We start from the raw sequence: 19,602 nt of genomic DNA on the forward strand, positions 1-19,602 counted from the left end.
GAAGCCCCGTGCACCACAATGAAGAGGCCGTCTGCTGCAACGAAAGGTCCCTCATGCCTCAAGGAAGATCCCCGCGTGCCGCAACTAAGACCGGAAGCAGCCAAATTAATTAAATATTAAAAAAATAAAGTTAGGAGAAGGAAGAAAATAAAAATGAGGGTGGAAATAAATGAAATAGATACTAGAAAAACAATAGAAAATATTAATGAAATTAAGATCTGTTTTTTTAAAAAGATAAACAAAGTTGACCAACCTCTAGGTAGACTAAGAAAAAAAGAGAGACAACTCAAACAAAACTTTAAAAGAAAGAAGAGACATTACAACTTATATTATAGAAATGTAAAGGATCTTAAGAGACTACCACGAACATTTATACACCCACAAATTGGACAACCTAGAAGAAGTAGATAAATTCCTGGAAACATATAACCTACCAAGAATGAATAATGAAGAAACAGAAAATCTGAACAGACCAATAATGAGTAAGGAAGTTGAATCAGTAATCAAAAATCTTCCAGCACAGAAAAGTCCAGGACCTGATGGCTTCACTGATTAATTCAACCAAATATTTAAAGAAGAATTAATGTCAATCCTTCTCAAACTCTTCCAAAAATTGAAGGAGAAGGAGCACTTCCAAACTCATTTTACAAGGCCAGCATTACCCTGATACCAAAACCAGACAAAGACACTACAAGAAAAGAAAATTATAGGTCAATATCCCTGATGATCATAAATGCAAAGATCCTCAAAATACTAGGAAATCAAATTCAACAACACATTAAAAGGATCATACACCATGACCAAGTGAGATTTATCCCTGAATGCAAGGATTGTTCAATATATGCAAATCAGTAAGTGTGGTATACCACATTAACAAAATAAAGGATAAAAATCATAGGGTCATCTCACTAGGTGCAGAAAAAGCATTTGACAAAATCCAACATCCGTTCATTATAAGAACTGTCAACAAAATGAGTATGGAAGGAACATACCTCAACCTAATAAAGGCCAGGGACTTCCCTGGCGGTCCAGTGGTTAAGACTCTGGGTTTCCACCGCAGGGGGCACGGGTTCGATCCCTGGTCAGGGAACTAAGATCCTGCATGCCACGTGGCACGGCAAAAAAAATAATAATAATAATAATAATAAAGGCCACATATGACAGCTAACATCATGCTAAATGGTGAAAAACTGAAAGCCTTTCCTGTAAGGTCAGGAACAAGACAAGGGTGCCCATTCTCACCACTTTTATTCAATACAGTTATGGAAGTCCTAGCCAGAGCAATTAGGCAGGGAAAAGGAAAAAAGGCATCCAAATTGAAAGGAAGAAGTAAAACTGTCTCTATTTGCTGATGACGTGATATTATATAAAGGAAACCCTAGAGTCTGCCAAAAAACTGTTAGCACTAATATACAAATTCAGTACAAGTGCAAGACACAAAATCATATTCAAAAATCAGTTGCATTTCTACCCAGTGGTTTAAAACCTTTTGGCCACATTGGGTTTGTCAGCAGAAAGAAGAGAGAGCAGATGAATCCTTGTTAGAATATGATGAAGAAGATTCAATTCTCTAAAATTCCCAGAAGAATACTTAGAAGGGGGTAGGGGGAACTTCTAAAGTTGTCTTTAAAGCCCCTGTCTCCTGCCTAGCATTTCTAAAAGAACTGAACCTCTTCCTAGGAGAGTGAAGGGCGATTCCAGATGCGAACTGAACACCACAAGTAAATAAGCCTTGACTGTCACTTTATAGATGGTGAGAGGGTAAGTAATGAGGATTTCCTTCCATAGGCTCTCTGAGGCCAGCAGCCAAGGCAAAAAGATCCCAGTATCCTCATTTCCAGGGTTCTCTGCCACTGGTCCCCAGTCTCATAAATCCAAGAGGAACCAAATCATGTACCTGCACTCTCTCTCTCTCTCTTTTTTTTTTTTTTTTTTTTGGCCACACAGCTTGCGGGATCTTAGTTCCCCGACCAGGGATCAAACCCGGGCCCTCAGCAGTGAAAGCACAGAGTCCTAACCACTGAACCACCAGGAAATTCCCTGCACTCTCCATCTAACTGTGACAGAACCCAACAGCCCTTCCCCACTGAACACACACACACACACACACACACACACACACACACACACATCTTCCAGCGTTCATCTGCTTTTCTGACCCATCAGCTACCCCACTCTGAAAAAGTAATGGCAATTATTTTGAAATTTTGGTTAGAAGTCAATATAGACATACATTCAGGTCACCATCATTGCCAGAAAGATTTACCAGGAGAAACGTAGCAGAATAACATTTTGAAATATTTAATCTCTATTGTACGTTTTCCCAATTTCACTTCCCAGAAGACAAGCAAATAATTGGTCATGTTACCATTGCCTCAGGAGAAAAACAAAGCTAAGGTGAAATTAGACAGATGTTGCAAATCCTCTTGATATTTTTATTTAAATTTTAAGCCTCAGGAAGAATAGGGTTCAGAGGTATGGACACATTAGGGCTATGTAATGGGTAATTTTATGTGTCAATCTGACTGGCCTAATGGATGACAAAATAGCTGGTAAAACATTATTTCTGGGTGTGTCTGTGATGCTGTTTCCGGGAGAGATTAGCATTTGGATCAGTAGACTGAGTAAAGAAGATTGCCCTCCGCAGTGTGGGTGGGCATCATCCAATCCATTAAGGGCCTGAATTGAACAAAAATGTAAAGGAAGGGCAAATTTGCTTTTTGCTTGAGCTTCATCTTCTGCTACCCTCAGACATCAGCACTCTGGTCCTCCCGATATTCGCTTTACTGCAATGGTCTGGAACCTGATCTGCAATCTCTCTGAGGTATGCCTGTATTATTAAAATCTATTTTTTCCTTAAGTAAACACAGTTTGAAGCCAAGCAAAAGGGTTAATAGGGGTTTGTGTAGATGTCCTTAAGTGGCTTGGCATTTTGTAAAGTTTTGGGGTGAATGGGCAGAGCACAGAGGATTTTTAGGGCAGTGAAGGTATTCTGTATGATACCATAATGATGGATACATGTCATTATACCTTTGTCCAAACCTGTAAAATGTACAAGTCTAAGAGTGAGCCCTGATGTAAACTATGGACCCTGGATGATTCTGATGAGTCAATGTAGATTCATCAATTATAACAAATGTACCACTCTGGTGGGAGATGTTGATAATGGGGGAGGCTATGTGTATGGGGTGCAGGGGTGATACGGGAAAATGTACCTTCGACTCAATGTTGCTGTGAACCTAAAACTACTCTATGTGTCCATGCCACTCTCTCACCCTGTCACATCTCACCCCTCCCCCTCCCCATATCCTCAAGTCCATTCTCTAGTAGGTCTGTGTCTTTATTCCTGTCTTGCCACTAGGTTCTTCATGACCTTTTTTTTTTTTTTCCTTAGATTCCATATATATGTGTTAGCATACTGTATTTGTTTTTCTCTTTCTGACTTACTTCACTGTGTATGACAGACTCTAACTCCATCCACCTCACTACAAATACCTCCATTTCATTTCTTTTTATGGCTGAGTAATATTCCATTGTATATATGTGCCACATCTTCTTTATCCATTCATCCGATGATGGACACTTAGGTTGCTTCCATGTCCTGGCTATTGTAAATAGAGCTGCAATGAACATTTTGGTACATGACTCTTTTTGAATTATGGGAGATGAGCTCGGTGCTTTGTGACCACCTAGAGGGGTGGGATAGGGAGGGTGGGAGGGAGGGAGACGCAAGAGGGAAGAGATATGGGAACATATGTATATGTATAACTGATTCACTTTGTTATACAGCAGAAACTAACACACCATTGTAAAGCAATTATACTCCAATAAAGATGTTAAAAAAAAAAACTACTCTAAAATAGTGTTAAATAAATAAATATGACATATATTTTACGCCAGAATACAGCCATTTTTATTCCAATTTATAATTTTTAAAAATTATTTCCTGGTAAAATCGCTTAATTCTCTTCCAAAAGTAAAATGGGGACTGCTCAGACTTTGCAGCGTCCTGCATGGCATATTCTAGGAAGCTACCACGAGATGGCAGCATCCACCCACAGATGTTACAACCAGCCTAGACCGTCTCTGCAACAAGGAACTACACGTGTTTGAGGAACCCTAGAGGGCCTGAGGCCTCACCATCTGTTTAGGGGGAGGCAGGGATGCTGGCTCAGAAAACATCTGGTAGGAGGCAGTCCTCTCCACGCCTCCACGGGTACACACACACTCCTGCCCTCATTCACTCAGAAGGTCCTGTCACAATTCTATACAGTTGTGGCCATTTTAAACACACACACACACACACACACACACCACCCAAGATGTCCAAGCCCAGAAAAGGCCCCTGACCCACCAAATCTCAAGGTTCAGAGGGCTCTTGCATCTGTTCCTTCCTTTCTATTTTAAACATAGACGTCACTGGAGATGCAGCACATTAAATAACAATTTCAGTGTCAGGATGCACCAGCCCCCAATGTCAACCAGGTCACCCTCGGTGTGGGTTGCACTCTGCACAGCCAGGACCCGCAGGAAAGCACAAACTAAGGAATCTCTGACGTCTGATGGGCACTCCCTGGTACCGTGGAGTAACTTCATTCCCTTTTTTCACTTCAGGTAACTGATTTTCAGTGTGGTTTAGTCACATCTCTATGTTCGTGTACCACCTAGTGGTAGAAGAGAGATTCAAACCCAAATTTGTCTGATTTCAAACCCCCTTTTTTCTACTATCACTTTATTGTAGTGTTTATCTACTTTATTGGAGCTTTTCCTACAATACTGGGTGGGGGGAAAAGAAAACAAGAATATCCGGCTCTCTGAAAAGATTTAGTGTCACTTGGGGTTTTTTTCTTTTTACAAATAGAATCCAATAGAATTAAACAAAGAATTTTGCCAAATGCTGAATGGAAGTTAAATTGTAGTTAAATGGAATGGAATGTGGAATTCTAGTTAACAAGAATTCTCACAGGTATTGCAGAAAAAGTTTTCTGTGACCACGATAGCACCTGAAATGGCTTATCACCACATAAAATTTAAGTTCTATGAAGACTGCCACACTTGTTCTCAAAATGTTCATAAAATAAACTGTGCATTCTTAGTTTGAGGTTAGCTGTTAAGTAACTCTGACCCAGAAGACTTTTTTCTATGCTACTGCTGGCCACAGGGCCATTATAATCAGCAAATCGATATGGGCTTAAGTCACATTAATAAAAGAATAAAGTAATTATCACACTCTCCTCTGCCTTGGTCAGACCTCTCCCAATGGTGCCAAGTTCTTGTTATGACATTTTATGATAGGTTTTGTCAACCTAAAGAATGGGTTTTGATGCCAAAAGTTATTATGACATTTTAGGATGGATTTTGTTAATGAGAGAAGAGAGAGCAGGAAGGTCAGGGGCTCCAGGCCAGACATCCCCGGGGTCCTCAGCTGTTTCTCCTGCCATGAACTGAGGAAGAAATGATTTAATAAGGGGGACATAGCACCTGTACTCAAATATGCAGGGCATTTGTTTTCTGACTCTGGTGATCAGATGTAGGCCTCTGAACAGAAGGTACACAGATAGAGTTTATCTCATGATAGGGAAGAGTACTGTCACACCGAGTGCTGTCCCACAGTGGAATACGTGGCCTGGGGAGGGCATCAATATCTGATGAACCAAGGAGACCCATAAGCAGAAAATCATTCCATATATGTGATGTACTGTGACAAACTCTAGACGCACAGTGGTGTTTCAGGTAGGCTTTGTCTCTGCCCTCACAGGGCCTTCACAGAGAAGACAGACCAGAAAAAAAAAAAAAAAAAGTATCTAGTTTTAACTATAAAGTATGAAATGTACTATAATAAGAACGAGAGTGCAAAGGAGCCCATCCAAGGGGCCCCTGCCCCTGTCTCTGAGTACAGAGAAGGATTCCCAGAGAATGAGAATATGAGACTTAAATAGTGAATGAGAATTAACTGAATAAAGAAAATAGGAGAAAGAGAAGATTTTCCCCTGAGAACAATGCTGCTTCCCAAATACAGTTCTCTGTGACCTCCTTCACATATGTGACCTTTATAAACACCAAGAAAAATAGCCCGTTGTTGTCTATTGCTGCATAACAAGCCACCTCAATGCTTTGTGGCTTAAAACATCAACCATTTATATGCTCATGATTCTGCGTCTTGGCTGAGCTCACACAGGAATGTCTCCGGGCTCTCCTGGGCTCATTCCTGTGGCTATAATCATCCGATAGCTCCACTGGGATGGACTGGCCAGATGGCCTCGGCCGGGGCACCTTGGTCCTCCTCCACAGCCTCTCACCCTCTGGAAGGCTAGACAGAGCTTCCTTACTCGGTGGTCTCAGGGCTGCATTCCAAGAGGGCAAAGGAGGACGTCTTAAGGCATCTAGGGGCCCAGGCTCTGGAACTCACATAGCATCATTTCTGCCACATTCTAGTGGTCAGAGCATGTCATAAGGCCAATTTGGATTCAAGCAATAGGGAAACAGACGCTTCCTTTTGACAGGAGGAGCTACAAAATACTGTGGCTCTGTTTTTCAATCTACCGTTAAGTATGGTGAGAAAACCCAAAGTGGAAGGAATTAGGGAAGATTCCAGAGAAGAGATGGAGCTTGAGCTCGGTCTTAAAGGATGAGTAAGATTTTGTCGAGGAGAGCAGGAGGAGTGCATAGCATTACAATGACATGGAGGTGTCAGAGAATATAGGTGACCTGTTTGAAAAAGAACACAGGGGTTGGCTCAGGGGGCAAAACTGTGGGGAAAGACCCATCAGGAGAAGAGCATCATCATACCTAGCACTGTCCCACATGCATTTGGCTGCTCATGATACGATTAATAAATACTGACTGTGTCCAATCAAGGACAAGATCATGAAAGCCTCTATGGTAGATATAGGAGTTTGCCAAGAGAAAATTTTTAATCAGGGGAGTTAGGCAATGAGAATTTTCCTTGCATATCCAAAATGTCGTTTCATAGACATTGCATAAACTAGCATCCAAACTATTTTGTTCCTGTGGATCTGGTCAAGACCTTTAATCATCTGTACTTTCTGTGGCCCCTGACTTGATCATCTGTGTGAATTCTGGATCTTCGTTTTGATCATATCAATTCACTCAGAGTAGAGGAGGGCTGTAATATCCTCAGCAAGCTGCAGAGACCCCATCTGACATGAAAATGGACACTGAAACAAGAGGACCATGATGAGAGCAGGTATGAAGGCATGTGGCTAACATCTAATCCAACCACATTATCTCCCTCCAGTTGGATTCACACAAGATTTTTTTTTTATTTGCTTCGATCAGTAGAAAGGAGATACTTTATTGCTAAAAGGCTGGAGAGAGAGAGAAGTGAGATTGAAATTCTGGAACTAATCAACTTTGGCAAAGCCATAATAGTGGTAACTTGCGACTACAGTGGTAGATTGCCCAGGGTCACATAGATCAAATGATTTAAGCCACTAAGAACACAGAATAAACATTTGCTCATATCTGTGGTTGCTCTGTGAGCAGGAACTTACATGACCCACGATGAAAGTGTAGTCATAAAAGACCACATATTATTATTGTATGATTCCTTTTACATGAAAGGCCTAGAGGAGGCAAATCTATAAAAACAGGAAGTAGATTAATGGTTGCCTATTACTGTGAGGAGGAGTGAGGAGAAATGGAGGGTAGCTGCTAAAGGACACAGGGTTTCTTTGGGGGATGATAAAATGTTCAAAATTTGATTGTGTAACGGAGCAGGACCCTATGGGGCCTTCCTGGGACAGACCCTCCCCCCCACTCCCCCACTCCCCCACTCCCCACCATGAGCTCTGCCTGCCTTTTTTTTTTTAAATATTTATTTATTTGGCTGCACTCGATCTTAGTTGCAGCAGGGTCTTAGTTGCGGCACGCGGGATCTTTAGTTGATCTTTAGTTGCGGCATGTGGGATCTAGTTTCCTGACCAGGGATCGAACCCAGGCCCCCTGCATTGGGACCGTGGAGTCTTAGCCACTGGACCACCAGGGAAGTCCCCTGCCTGCTTCTTGTTTGTAGAAAAACTTTAGCCTCCTAGGGCTTCCCCAAGTTCCAAAGAATAAATTTAATCAGAGAAATGAGAAAATGCAGGAACAAAGGAAAGCAGTCAAGCAAGACAAAATAATAATAGTTTAGCCATTAAACAAAGTCAAGGACCTTCCGTTCCTCCTCAAGGGCTATAGATAATCTTTTGAGCCAAATCCTTTGAGCTGTTTTGCAGATACTGAAACCTCCACCAGGTGGGAGAAGTTAACTGCGTGCTGCCCACAAGCACATAAACCCCAGACCAGCTGGAACCAAAAGGTTGATGATGTTGACTCCCCGTTACCTCACCATCAACCCATCAGAAGAATGTCCATGAACTGATCACATACCCTGCAACCCTCTCCCGCACTCTATCTTTAAAAATCTTTCCCTGAAAGCCTTTGGGGAGTTTGGGCCTTCTGAGCATTAGGTGCCTGGACCCCTTGCTTGGTTGGCCCTGCAATAAACGCCGCGCTTTCCTTCACCACAACTCGGTGTCAGTAGATGGGCTTTACTGTGTGCAGCTGAGCAGACCCAAGTTTGGTTTGGTAACAATTGTGGTGATGGTTATAAAACTCTGTGAATACATTAAAAATCATTGAATTGTACACTTTAAGTGGGTGAATATATGGTCTGTGAATGATATATCAAAAAGCTGTTCCAAAAAACTAAGTTAAATTAAAGAATAGGGGCTTCCCTGGTGGCGCAGTGGTTGAGAATCTGCCTGCCAATGCAGGGGACACGGGTTCGAGCCCTGGTCTGGGAAGATCCCACATGCCGCGGAGCAACTAGGCCCGTGAGCCACAACTACTGAGCCTGCACGTCTGGAGCCTGTGCTCCGCAACAAGAGAGGCCGCGATAGTGAGAGGCCCGCGCACCGCGATGAAGAGTGGCCCCCGCCTGCCGCAACTAGAGAAAGCCCTCGCACAGAAACGAAGACCCAACACAGCCATAAATAAATTAATTAATTAATTAATTTAAAAAAAAAGAAGAATAAACTCTCTTTTCATGCAAATCCTGTCATTCGGAGGCTGGCTGGCAACCATCCTCTAATCTAACCTTTATGCTCAGAAGGTCTTTTCAAAATCAAGGGGAGATATGGGACTTCCCTGGCGGTAAAGTGGTTAAGACTCTGCACTTCCACTGCAGGGGGCATAGGTTCGATCCCTGGTTGGGGAACTAGGATCCCACATGCTGCATGGTGTAGCCAAAAAAAACCCAAAAAAGCAAAAAACAAGGGGAGATATATTCTCAAGGCAAAAACGAGTATAATAAATATCTTCTGCTTCCTAATGGTGCCCTTTGTTTGTTTAGCCCAAAGGGAGCATCTATATAAATGCAGGTCAAGAATCCAAGAACTTGATAGCTATCAGCTGGAATTTACATCATCCAATTAATCTCAATACTGGAAAAAACTACTGTCTTGTTTTGTGGGGAGAAGTAAAATCTCTTGGAGGTGGGAAGAATTAAGATCTGTTGATTCAATGCATTTTGTGTTAGGTTTGCAAGACAGTGATGACACGTTCCTGGGCCTCAGGTTGACTATATTTTGCTAAAATAGGAAGGAATCCCTCAGGGACACACAGGTCTGGGGCTACTTGTGCTGCAGGGTGGATTCATCACTAAATTATCTTTCTAACAAAGGCAAATTATCTCCTATGTTGTACAAGACCCCGAAGACATTAGATGAATGAATCTCATGTCCAGCCAAGACTTGAGCTGAGAGTCAGCAGGATGGCACCTGCCAGAGGAACCTCTTGGGTGGTCTACACAGACAAAGGTGAGCATTGACAACCATGATCACATGTAACCCTTGGGAGGGCTTTCACACACCATGGTCTTATGTGATACTCTTCTCAGTCATTGCCAGGAATGATTTTAATTACATTTATCTGCATATGAGGAAACTGATGTTCAGAAACATCAGAATCATATAGTGAACAGGGCTTAGCTTTTGTAGACATAGAGCTCTTCGTTCAAATGCCTTAAATACAACGTATTAGCCCAATGACTTTTGGCAAGTTTTTACACCTGAGTTTCAGTCGCCTCATCTTTATAGTGATGATGATAATGACTCTCTCATAGGCTTGTAAGAACTAGAGGAGAATCTATTCACACAAGCACATACACACATATGCACATATACACATACATGCACATGCACACACATACATACACACAGAATGCCTGGCACTTCTAAAAAGTTTAGCAGGTGGTTATTAAACTATGGCCTCTGGAGTCTAACCACTTGGGTTAAAATGCCAGGCCTGCTATTTGCCAAAGCTAACAGATGCAAGAAGCTTGGCTTCTCTGTGCCTCATTTTCTTATCTATAAAATGGGGACAATAATAGCAGCTGACCCACAACTTTGTTGTAAAATTTTAAGATGATAAAAAGCATATAAAGTCCATAATAAATAGTCAATAAATGATGGACACAAAGAGGATAATGATTTAAAGTAATGATTACCTTAACTCTGAAACAATTTGTTCAGGGTCACATAACAGGTAAGGTGAAAGTGGGCTCCAATTCTAGGTCTTCTGACTTTAAATACTGATATTTTCCCATTACTAGAGAAGACCACAAAGTCAAGAGAAAGGGTGTGAAATATTTTCAGATCCCAAAGGGTCTTCGTTGGCAGAAAGGATGTCAGCAACATTCAAGAAACAATAAACTCTTCTTAAAAAACAGAATAGAAGGGAACACTTCCTAACTCATTGGGTAAGACCAATATTGTTGCAGTGATTCCAAAACTAGATAAAGACATGACAGGAAAAGAAAACTACAGACCAATCTCTTTTATGAATATGGACACAAAATCCTCAACAAAATACTAGCGAAGTGAATCCAACAGCATATAAAAATAACTGTATATACTATAACCAAGTGAGATTTATCCCAGGAATATAAGATCAGTTTAGGATATAAAAACCAATCAAAATCATATATCATATATAGAATAAAAACAAAAACCACATGACCATCTCAATAGATACATAAAAATCATTTGAAAAATCCAACACCCTTTCATGATAAAAACATTCAACAAACCAGGAATAGAAGGGAACTTACTTCTTCAACCTGATAAAGGACATCTGTGAAAAACCCATAGCCAATATCATACTTAATGTTCAAAGACTGAATGCTTTCCCCCTAAGATCAAGAACAAGACAAGAATGTCCACTTATATTCAACATTGTACTGGAGGTACAACATTGTACCAGGGCAATTAGGCAAGGAAAAGAAATAAAGACATCCAGATCAGAAAGGAAGAAGTAAAATTATCTCTGTTTGCGGATGACATGATCTTATATATAGAAAACCCCAAAGAATCTGCTTAAAAATTATGAGCTAATAAACAAGTTCAGCAAGTTGAAGGAAACAAGATCAAGATATAAAAAGTAGTTGTATTTCTATACACTAGCAGTAAACAATCCAAAAATAAAATTAGAAAAAAATTCTACTTGTAATAGCATCCAAAAGAATAAAATACTTAGAAATAAATTTAACTGAGTAAGTGCAACACCTATACACTGAAAACTACAAAACATTGTTGAAATTTAAGATCTAAATAAACAGAAAGAAATCGCATGTTCCTGGATTAGGAGACTCAATATTGTTCAGAGAGCAATATTCCCCAAACTGATCTACCTGTTCAACACAAGCCCTACCAAAATTTCAGCTGGCTTCTTTGCAGCAATTGATAAGTTGATCCTAAAATTCATATGGAAATTTAAGGCACCCAGAATCCCCAAAACAATCTTGAAAAAGAACAAAGTTGGACTTTTTAAGGACTCACATTTAATTTCAAAACTTACTTCTAAACCACAGTAATAGAGACAGTAATGACACAGGAGGGAAGGGGGCAGGGCACAACCTTTAAAAGAATGACATAGCCCAAGGACACGACATAAACCGATTAGACCAAACAGGTCCAAAATGGTGGACGAGTCGACTTCCACTAGACCTTGAGTCTCAGGATAGCTCATTGTAACACATCAGCAAGCTAAATGACACATCCACAGGTGCCATGACAGTTCCAAGACCTACCATAAAGGTCAAAAAGTGGGTGGTGGCCCAATTTCTGGAAATTCCCACCCCTTCCCTAAAATAGCTGGAATACTCCTCCCACTCATTAGCCTATGAAATTACCCACCCCTATAAAAACTGCCAACCCCATACCCTGGGGCCGCACTGGCCTTCTGTGATGGCCCACACTCTGTCTGTGGAGCGTGTTTCTCTCTAAATAAATCCACTTCTTACCTATCACTCTGTCTCTCACTGAATTCTTTCTGTGATGAGACATCAAGAACCTGAGCTTCATTAAGTCCTGAGACCAGGTGTGTGATCTCAGTGAAAAGACTTTGGGTTCAGGGACTTCCCTGGTGGCTCAGTGGTTAAGAATCTGCCTGCCAGCCACTATGGAGAACAGTATGGAGGTTCCTTAAAAAACTAATGACCCAGCAATCCCACTACTGGGCATATACCCAGAGAAAACCATAATTCAAAAAGACACATGCACCCCAATGTTCATTGCAGCACTATTTACAATAGCCAGGTCATGGAAGCAACCTAAATGCCCATCAACAGACGAATGGATAAAGAAGATGTGGTACAAATATACAATGGAATATTACTCAGCCATAAAAAGGAACGAAATTGGGTCATTTGTAGAGACGTGGATGAATCTAGAGACTGTCATACAGAGTGAAGTAAGTCAGAAAGAAAAAAACAAATATCACATATTAACACATATATGTGGAACCTAGAAAAATGGTACAGATGAACGGGTTTGCAGGGCAGAAATTGAGACACAGACATAGAGAACAAATGTATGGACACCAAGGGGGGAAAGTGGTGGGGTGGGGGGTGGGGGTGGCATGGGGGGTGGGGGTGGGGGTGTGATGAATTGCGAGATTGGGATTGACATGTATACACTGATGTGTATAAAATTGCTGACTAATAAGAACCTGCTGTATAAAAAAAAAAATTAAATTTAAAAAAAAAAGAATCTGCCTGCCAATGCAGGGGACATGGGTTCGAGCCCTGGTCCAGGAAGATCCCACATGTCGCAGAGCAACTAAGCCTGTGTGCCACAACTACTGAGCCTGCGCTCTAGAGCCCACGAGCCACAAGTACTGAGCCCATGTGCTGCAACTACTGAAGCCTGTGCTCTGCAACAAGAGAAGCCACCGCAATGAGAAGCCCGTGCACTGCAATGAAGAGCAGCCCCAGCTCGCTGCAACTAGAGAAAACCTGCACGTAGCAACGAAGACCCAAAGCAGCCAAAAATAAATAAAATTAAAAAAAAAAAAGACTGTGGGTTCAAGTCCCAATCTGAGTTGCATGGTTTCAGTGAGGTACTGACATAAAGACAGACATATAGATCAATGGAATAGAATTAAGAGTCCAGAAATAAATCCATACATCTATGGTCAATTGTTCTTTCAACAAGGATGCCAAGACCATTCAGTGGGGAAAGAATATTCTTTTCAGCAAATGGTGCTGGAACATCTGGATAGCCACATGCTGAAGAATGAAGTTGGACCCCTACCACATACCATATACAAAAATTAACTCAAAATGGATCAAAGGCCTAAATGTAAGAGCCAAGATCATAAAACTCTTAAAAGAAAACATAAGGCCAGCATGGGAGGGCTTCCTTATGGCTAGAATGGGAGCTCTCAGGCTTTGGTCAGGTTTACAATGGAGCTATGTTACAAGACCAATGCAGTCTATTTTGTGCAGGATAGTTGTGCAAAAACTGTGTTGGTCATGTGACTGAGTCACAGAGCTATTGCAGCTGGTTGTGTATGGCAGGAATCATTTTCAACTCAGTTTTGATAAAGGGTTTTCTGCCATGATCACAAGGCACTCACAAACCTTGATCCCTCCCTTTTTCCCTATCATTATCTATTTTCAGGAAAGTATATAAAGGTGGTCATTTATATCTTAACCTTCACCTAGGTCATTCATTCATCCATTCATTTATTTATTTTCCTAGTGCTTTCAATAGCCCAAGGTCAAATAATTTGCATATTAAGCTTCAATTTCCTTATCCTTGTTAGGAGACAAGTCTCCCCAGATTTCTCACTTTCTGCAAGGTCTGGGCCTTCTAAGCAAGATATGCTTGAATGGCAAACAGCTTTGGAAGCTAGAGACATGTATCTCAAGAGATATTTGGAGATTATCTCTCTGGAGATATCACAAGGTAATAAAGATAAGACTTTTCCTTCCCTCTCCCCCAGTGGAAACTTGCTTATATTCCATAAGTAATCTCTCTCTCCACAGGGGAAGATGGACAGATCACCAGTTTCCTAATTTCAGGGTTCCTCTCCTATGGGGCACCCCTCTGCATGAGCAGGTAACCTCCAGCCTTCATCACCTTTCCCCATGGAGCGTGGGGCAAGGGGAAATGCTGCCCTGGCAGCTGTTTTGGCTGTGAGTACTAAATCATCTGTGTGTCTGACCCAGGGGTCTCATGTCTGCTGTAATTATATAAAAACTGTAATAGGTTAACTCATAAGCTTACAAGTAAGGTAAAATCCCAGACTTTTCTCAATTTCTGACTTAAAATTTTGTAAAATGGATAATACCAGAACCAAACTTTAGAGTTTTCATCAAGACCATATGAAATAATGCATGTAAACACTTAGCTATTATTAGTCAGTCACTGTGCCTTACTATATTTATTAATTACTCTACTGGAGACACAAAATTAAGTACTAGGGACACAGTACGAAGCAATAAAGGGATTTCCTTCTTAGATTTCTGTCTGAAAACCTGAGTTCGAGTCCTGGTTATGTATTAACCAGTTTTGTGACCTAGGACAGTCACCAGAGCCTTTGTATTCTCATTTGTAAAATTAGAATATTGGAAGAGGTCAACACGTAAAAGATGTATTCCAAGGAACATTAGACTCATGAGATTATTCTTGGGGGAAAAAAAGTGTTCCATGGACACAAAAGTCAGGGAAACTTTGCATCTTATATATCTCCCCTAGAAATCTATAATGCATATAGTAAAAACTCTGAGAAGCCCCCAGAAAGGAAACCTGTTTGATTTGAATGAAGCCACAGTTTCCAAAAGTCATTTGACCACAGGACTCTTTTTCCTCATGACAGCAAATTAGCATCCCATGGATCATATCGTAGGAAATACTGAACTAGGTGATCTAAGTTTCTCCAATGTTAACGATCTTCTGTCTCTCTGCCATCATTACCTACATCTAATGTTTCTTTCTGTAATTTCAGACTCAGGTGTGAGTGGGGATGTTCTTCTTGTTGACAGGGGCCACATCTGTCACTTCTAAGTCACAGGGCATAAGCAACTGACAGGTCAGTATTTACACAGAGCCACACCAGTAAACTATACACCCATCAGCAAGTGCACAAAAACAATGATATTAGAAGTTTGTAAACGAGCTTCCCAACATACTTATTGCCACCAACACCCTGTTTTCCACTGTTCCTGGGAAGCCTTTTCTTTAATAATCAGATGGAAAGAAAAGCTTGGAACCAGAAGGCTTTTTTTTTTTCTGCCTTCTAAACAGCTAAACCCAATAAGAGTAATGGTCTAGAACCTGGAAGATTTGGATTCTAATCTTGCCAACCCATGAACTCACTTTTGATTTGAAGCAAGTCATCTTCCATATCGATTCCTGCATTTTCCATCTGGAAAGTGAGGGAGTTAAGTGAGGTGGTCCCTGTGTTCTCACCCAGTTTGAGAATGTTGTCTCATTCTGAGTAAGTGGCATCTAAAGGCAGTTTTGATCCAGCAACTCCTGGTTTGGCCGTATAGCCTTCGGTATTGTCCATCTGGCGCAATGGAGTGTGTAGCAACCTCTCTACCCTCCAACAAGCAATAGCTGGAGATGGGAACATCTCAAGCCCATCTGGGTTTTTTCAAGGAGGTGATACCACACCCCTCATGGTCAGTGCCCACACTGAGGTTACCCTCAGTCTTTGGGACATGCTCTCTCCAGCTTTGGGGACAATCTGTGTCCACTGAATCAATGGCTTGGACTATTGCGATCCTCGTATTTTTTCTTTTTTAATAATTAAAAAATCAACAAGAACCCTCATTTAAGTTATGCTAAGGGGTTTACTTCAACCCACAAAATCTATGAGAGCTATACCTGGGCCTGGAAGTGGAGCCAGACACAATAGCTTAGATTAAGGCAGGAGAATAGCTTCAAGTGTGAAGTTAAAGTTTGTTGTGTGTGTGTGTGTGTGTGTCTGTGTGTGTGTGTGTGTGTGCCTGTCTGTCATGATTCAACATGATTCAAGCATAACTTAGCTGGGAGAACTAAGTGCTGTGAATGTGCACACTGTCTTCTATTTTTCCAAACTGTGCTTAGGAGAAGCTCAAATCCTGTTAACTATTGAGCAAAGGGAACATCTCCCCAGTGCAGCCGCTAGCCTTGGCTTTGAGGTTGCTGACTGCACCCCTCTCCCTGCCCTTCCTGTTGTCAGCTGAGTGAGGTCTGGGGCTTCTCTGAATCTCCTCACCTGGTCAGAACCACACAGTTGCAGGAAGAGGAGCACTGAAGACTTCGTTGGCTCTGACTTTACCAATCTGTGACCTTGAGCCAGGCATGTGACTCTATGGGTCTCAGATACTTTCTTCTTCTGTACAAAAGGTCTGATAACCCTGCCATGAAAACATCAGGCTGCTGGTGGGACATCTCTTGCCCCTTCCCAATTTGTGCTGTAATATCTGAGGCCACCTTGACTTTGTCTGACTATCTGCACCTCGTTCTCTGATGTCTTCCAGTCTTGACAAGTGCTGCTCTTTCATCCTGGTAACATCCTTCCTTTTTTGCTTAATAAACTTGTACTCATTCTTCTAGGATCAAGTCAAGTGTTTCCTCCTCCAGGTGTTTTTTTTACATACATTTTTAAAATTTAAGTATAGTTGATTTACAATATTAATATTAGATTCAGGTGTACAACACTGTGATACAATATTTTTATACTCCATTTAAATTACAAAACAATGGATATATTTCCCTGTGCTGTACAACATATCCTTATTGCTTATTTATTTTATACATAATAGTTTATACCTCTTAATCCCCACCGCTATCTTTCCCCTCTCCCTTCACTCTTCCCACTTGTAACCATTAGTTTGTTCTCTATATCTGTGAGTCTGTTTCCATTTTGTTATATACATTCATTTGTTTTATTTTCTTAGATTCCACATATAAGTGATAATATAGAGTATTTGTCATTCTCTGACTTATTTCACTAACCATAATACCCTCTAGGTCCATCCACATTGTGGCAAATGGCAGAATTTCATTCTTTTCATGGCTGAATAATATTCTAGTATATAAATACCGCATCTTGTTTATCCATTCATCGGTTGATAGACACTTAGGTTGCTTCCATATTTTGGCTATTGTAAATAATGCTTCTATGAACATTGAAGTGCATGTATCTTTTTGAATTTGTTTTCGTTTCATTTTCTTTCAATTCCAGCAGTGGAATTGCTGGATCATATGGTAGTTCTATTTTTAGTTTTTTAAGGAACCTCCATACTGTTTTCCATAATGGCTGCACCAATTTACAATCCCACCAACAGTGTACTAGGGTTCCCTTTTCTCCACATCCTCACCATTTGTTATTTGTAGACTTTTTGATGATAGCCATTCTGACAGGTATGAGATGATATCTCATTGTGGTTTTGGTTTCCATTTATCTAATGATTAGTGATGTTGAGCATTTTCTCATGTGCCTATTGGCCATCTGCATATCTTCTTTGGAAAACCCAGGCGGTTTTTCTTGACATCCCAGGTTGGGTGTCTCTGTTCTGCACTCCTCTGGCAGTGGCATCTGCATTTACATTCATACTTAGAGAACCCCAGTTCACAGTTCTGCCCTTCAAGATGCTCACAGTCTTATGGCAGATGCTGCATATTCTTTTATGATTGCCCTTTTTTGCAATGTCCTCCTAGGGTGGTGATATGTTTTAGAAGGATCCTGCTAGCTGCTGTAAGGGGAATTGCTTGAGGGGCAAGACGGAGTCCAACAGTCCAGTGAGAGGAGGGGTTTCTGGTGTGACCCAAGAGAGGACTATGATGACGTGACCACGTGGATGAGAGGCAGGTGGCTTCTACTTCCTGTGGTAACGAGAGCTGGGCCTGAATCCCAGCTCAGCTCCTTCCTGGCTAGAGACTTTGGGCACCAACTTCTTGGCATCATTGTGAGGAATAAATGAGGGAATAAATGTTTAGTAGCAGTAGTATTAGTAGTATTCCAGACATATTCTGGAGGTCAACTGGGGAGTATGGGAGGTGATGGAGAGCTGGATCAAGGATGACTCTTGGATTTCTGGAAATGGGTAGGTAAGTCAGACGTGACTCAACACTGAGCATGTCAGGTCTTGATGGGAGGGCATATTTGGGATCTGTGGGTGGAATAAGTTCAGGCCTTCACATCTCAGCCCTGGCTTGCTCTGAATCCTGGTCCTCACCCCCATGGGCAGGGCAGGGTGGATCCAGCATAGGCAGCCAGAGGGACAGAACTGATTAGAAAAAACAACAGGCCAACTATCTGAAAGGCTAGACCCTATCAAAGGTGCTCTGTGTGGCCCTGGGTAAGTCATCTTACCAGCTGGGGCCTGAGCTCACACATATGTGAATGAGGGAGACAACTGGGCCAGCCCTGGCCTCCCAGACACCGAGCCGTGAAGTACAGATGACAATGATGCTGAAACACCTCCTCTTCCTTCAAGATCCACTCACGTGTCACCTCCTCCTTGTCACCTCTCCTGGTTCCCCAGCCAGAAGCAACCCTTCTCCACTCTGGGTTCCTAGAACCTCCACACTATGGGCACTTACTTCCTTACACCCACCTCACAGCTCCCGCACAAAATGGCACACACAGGCCACGCACTGCCATGTCTGCTCCTCCTCCCTGCAAGTGGTCAGCATAAGCCCAGGGCTGGTCCAGAACCCAGAGCTAGTCATGCTCCTAGCGGACAGGGGAATTAGGGTCCTTCAGGTGAAGCGTCTGAGCGTGAAGCACACCACAGGGAACACAGGGACATCAAGACACACCCAGGGGTTGCACACGGGGAGCCACAGATGGACAACATTAACACATGATTTTTAAAAATCATTTATTAAAATCCTTAGTTATCAGGTGGAGGTGGGTGGCTTTTCCAGAGTAATTTTACACACACAGATAAATGTTTGGAGACATTCTGTGAGCCAGTGGGAGAGGATTCCAGAGGGTCCACCAGCCAAAGACCAGTACATTCTGTGGCTGCTCTGAAGATGCTCTCTGACCATGAGGAGGAGCAGAGACACCAGAAACTACCCCCCCCACCCCGCCTTTTGCAAGCAGGAGTGCCTGCACTCAGGCCTCCCCCAAGCTCTTTCTCCAAGGCTGTGCATTTCCCTAGGGCAGGCTGGGCATGGAGGACTAGGGTTGAGGGGATATAAAAGGCCCGAGTCAGTCCAAAGAAAGGGCTGCTTCTTCAGATGAGGTGGCCCTCAGCCAGCACCATCCCCTCCCCACCCAAGGCCACTAAGGCAGCCCAGCATCCCCTACCCT

Source organism: Eubalaena glacialis, chromosome 18, assembly GCF_028564815.1.
Source record: "Eubalaena glacialis isolate mEubGla1 chromosome 18, mEubGla1.1.hap2.+ XY, whole genome shotgun sequence".
Taxonomy (NCBI): Eukaryota; Metazoa; Chordata; class Mammalia; order Artiodactyla; family Balaenidae; genus Eubalaena; species Eubalaena glacialis.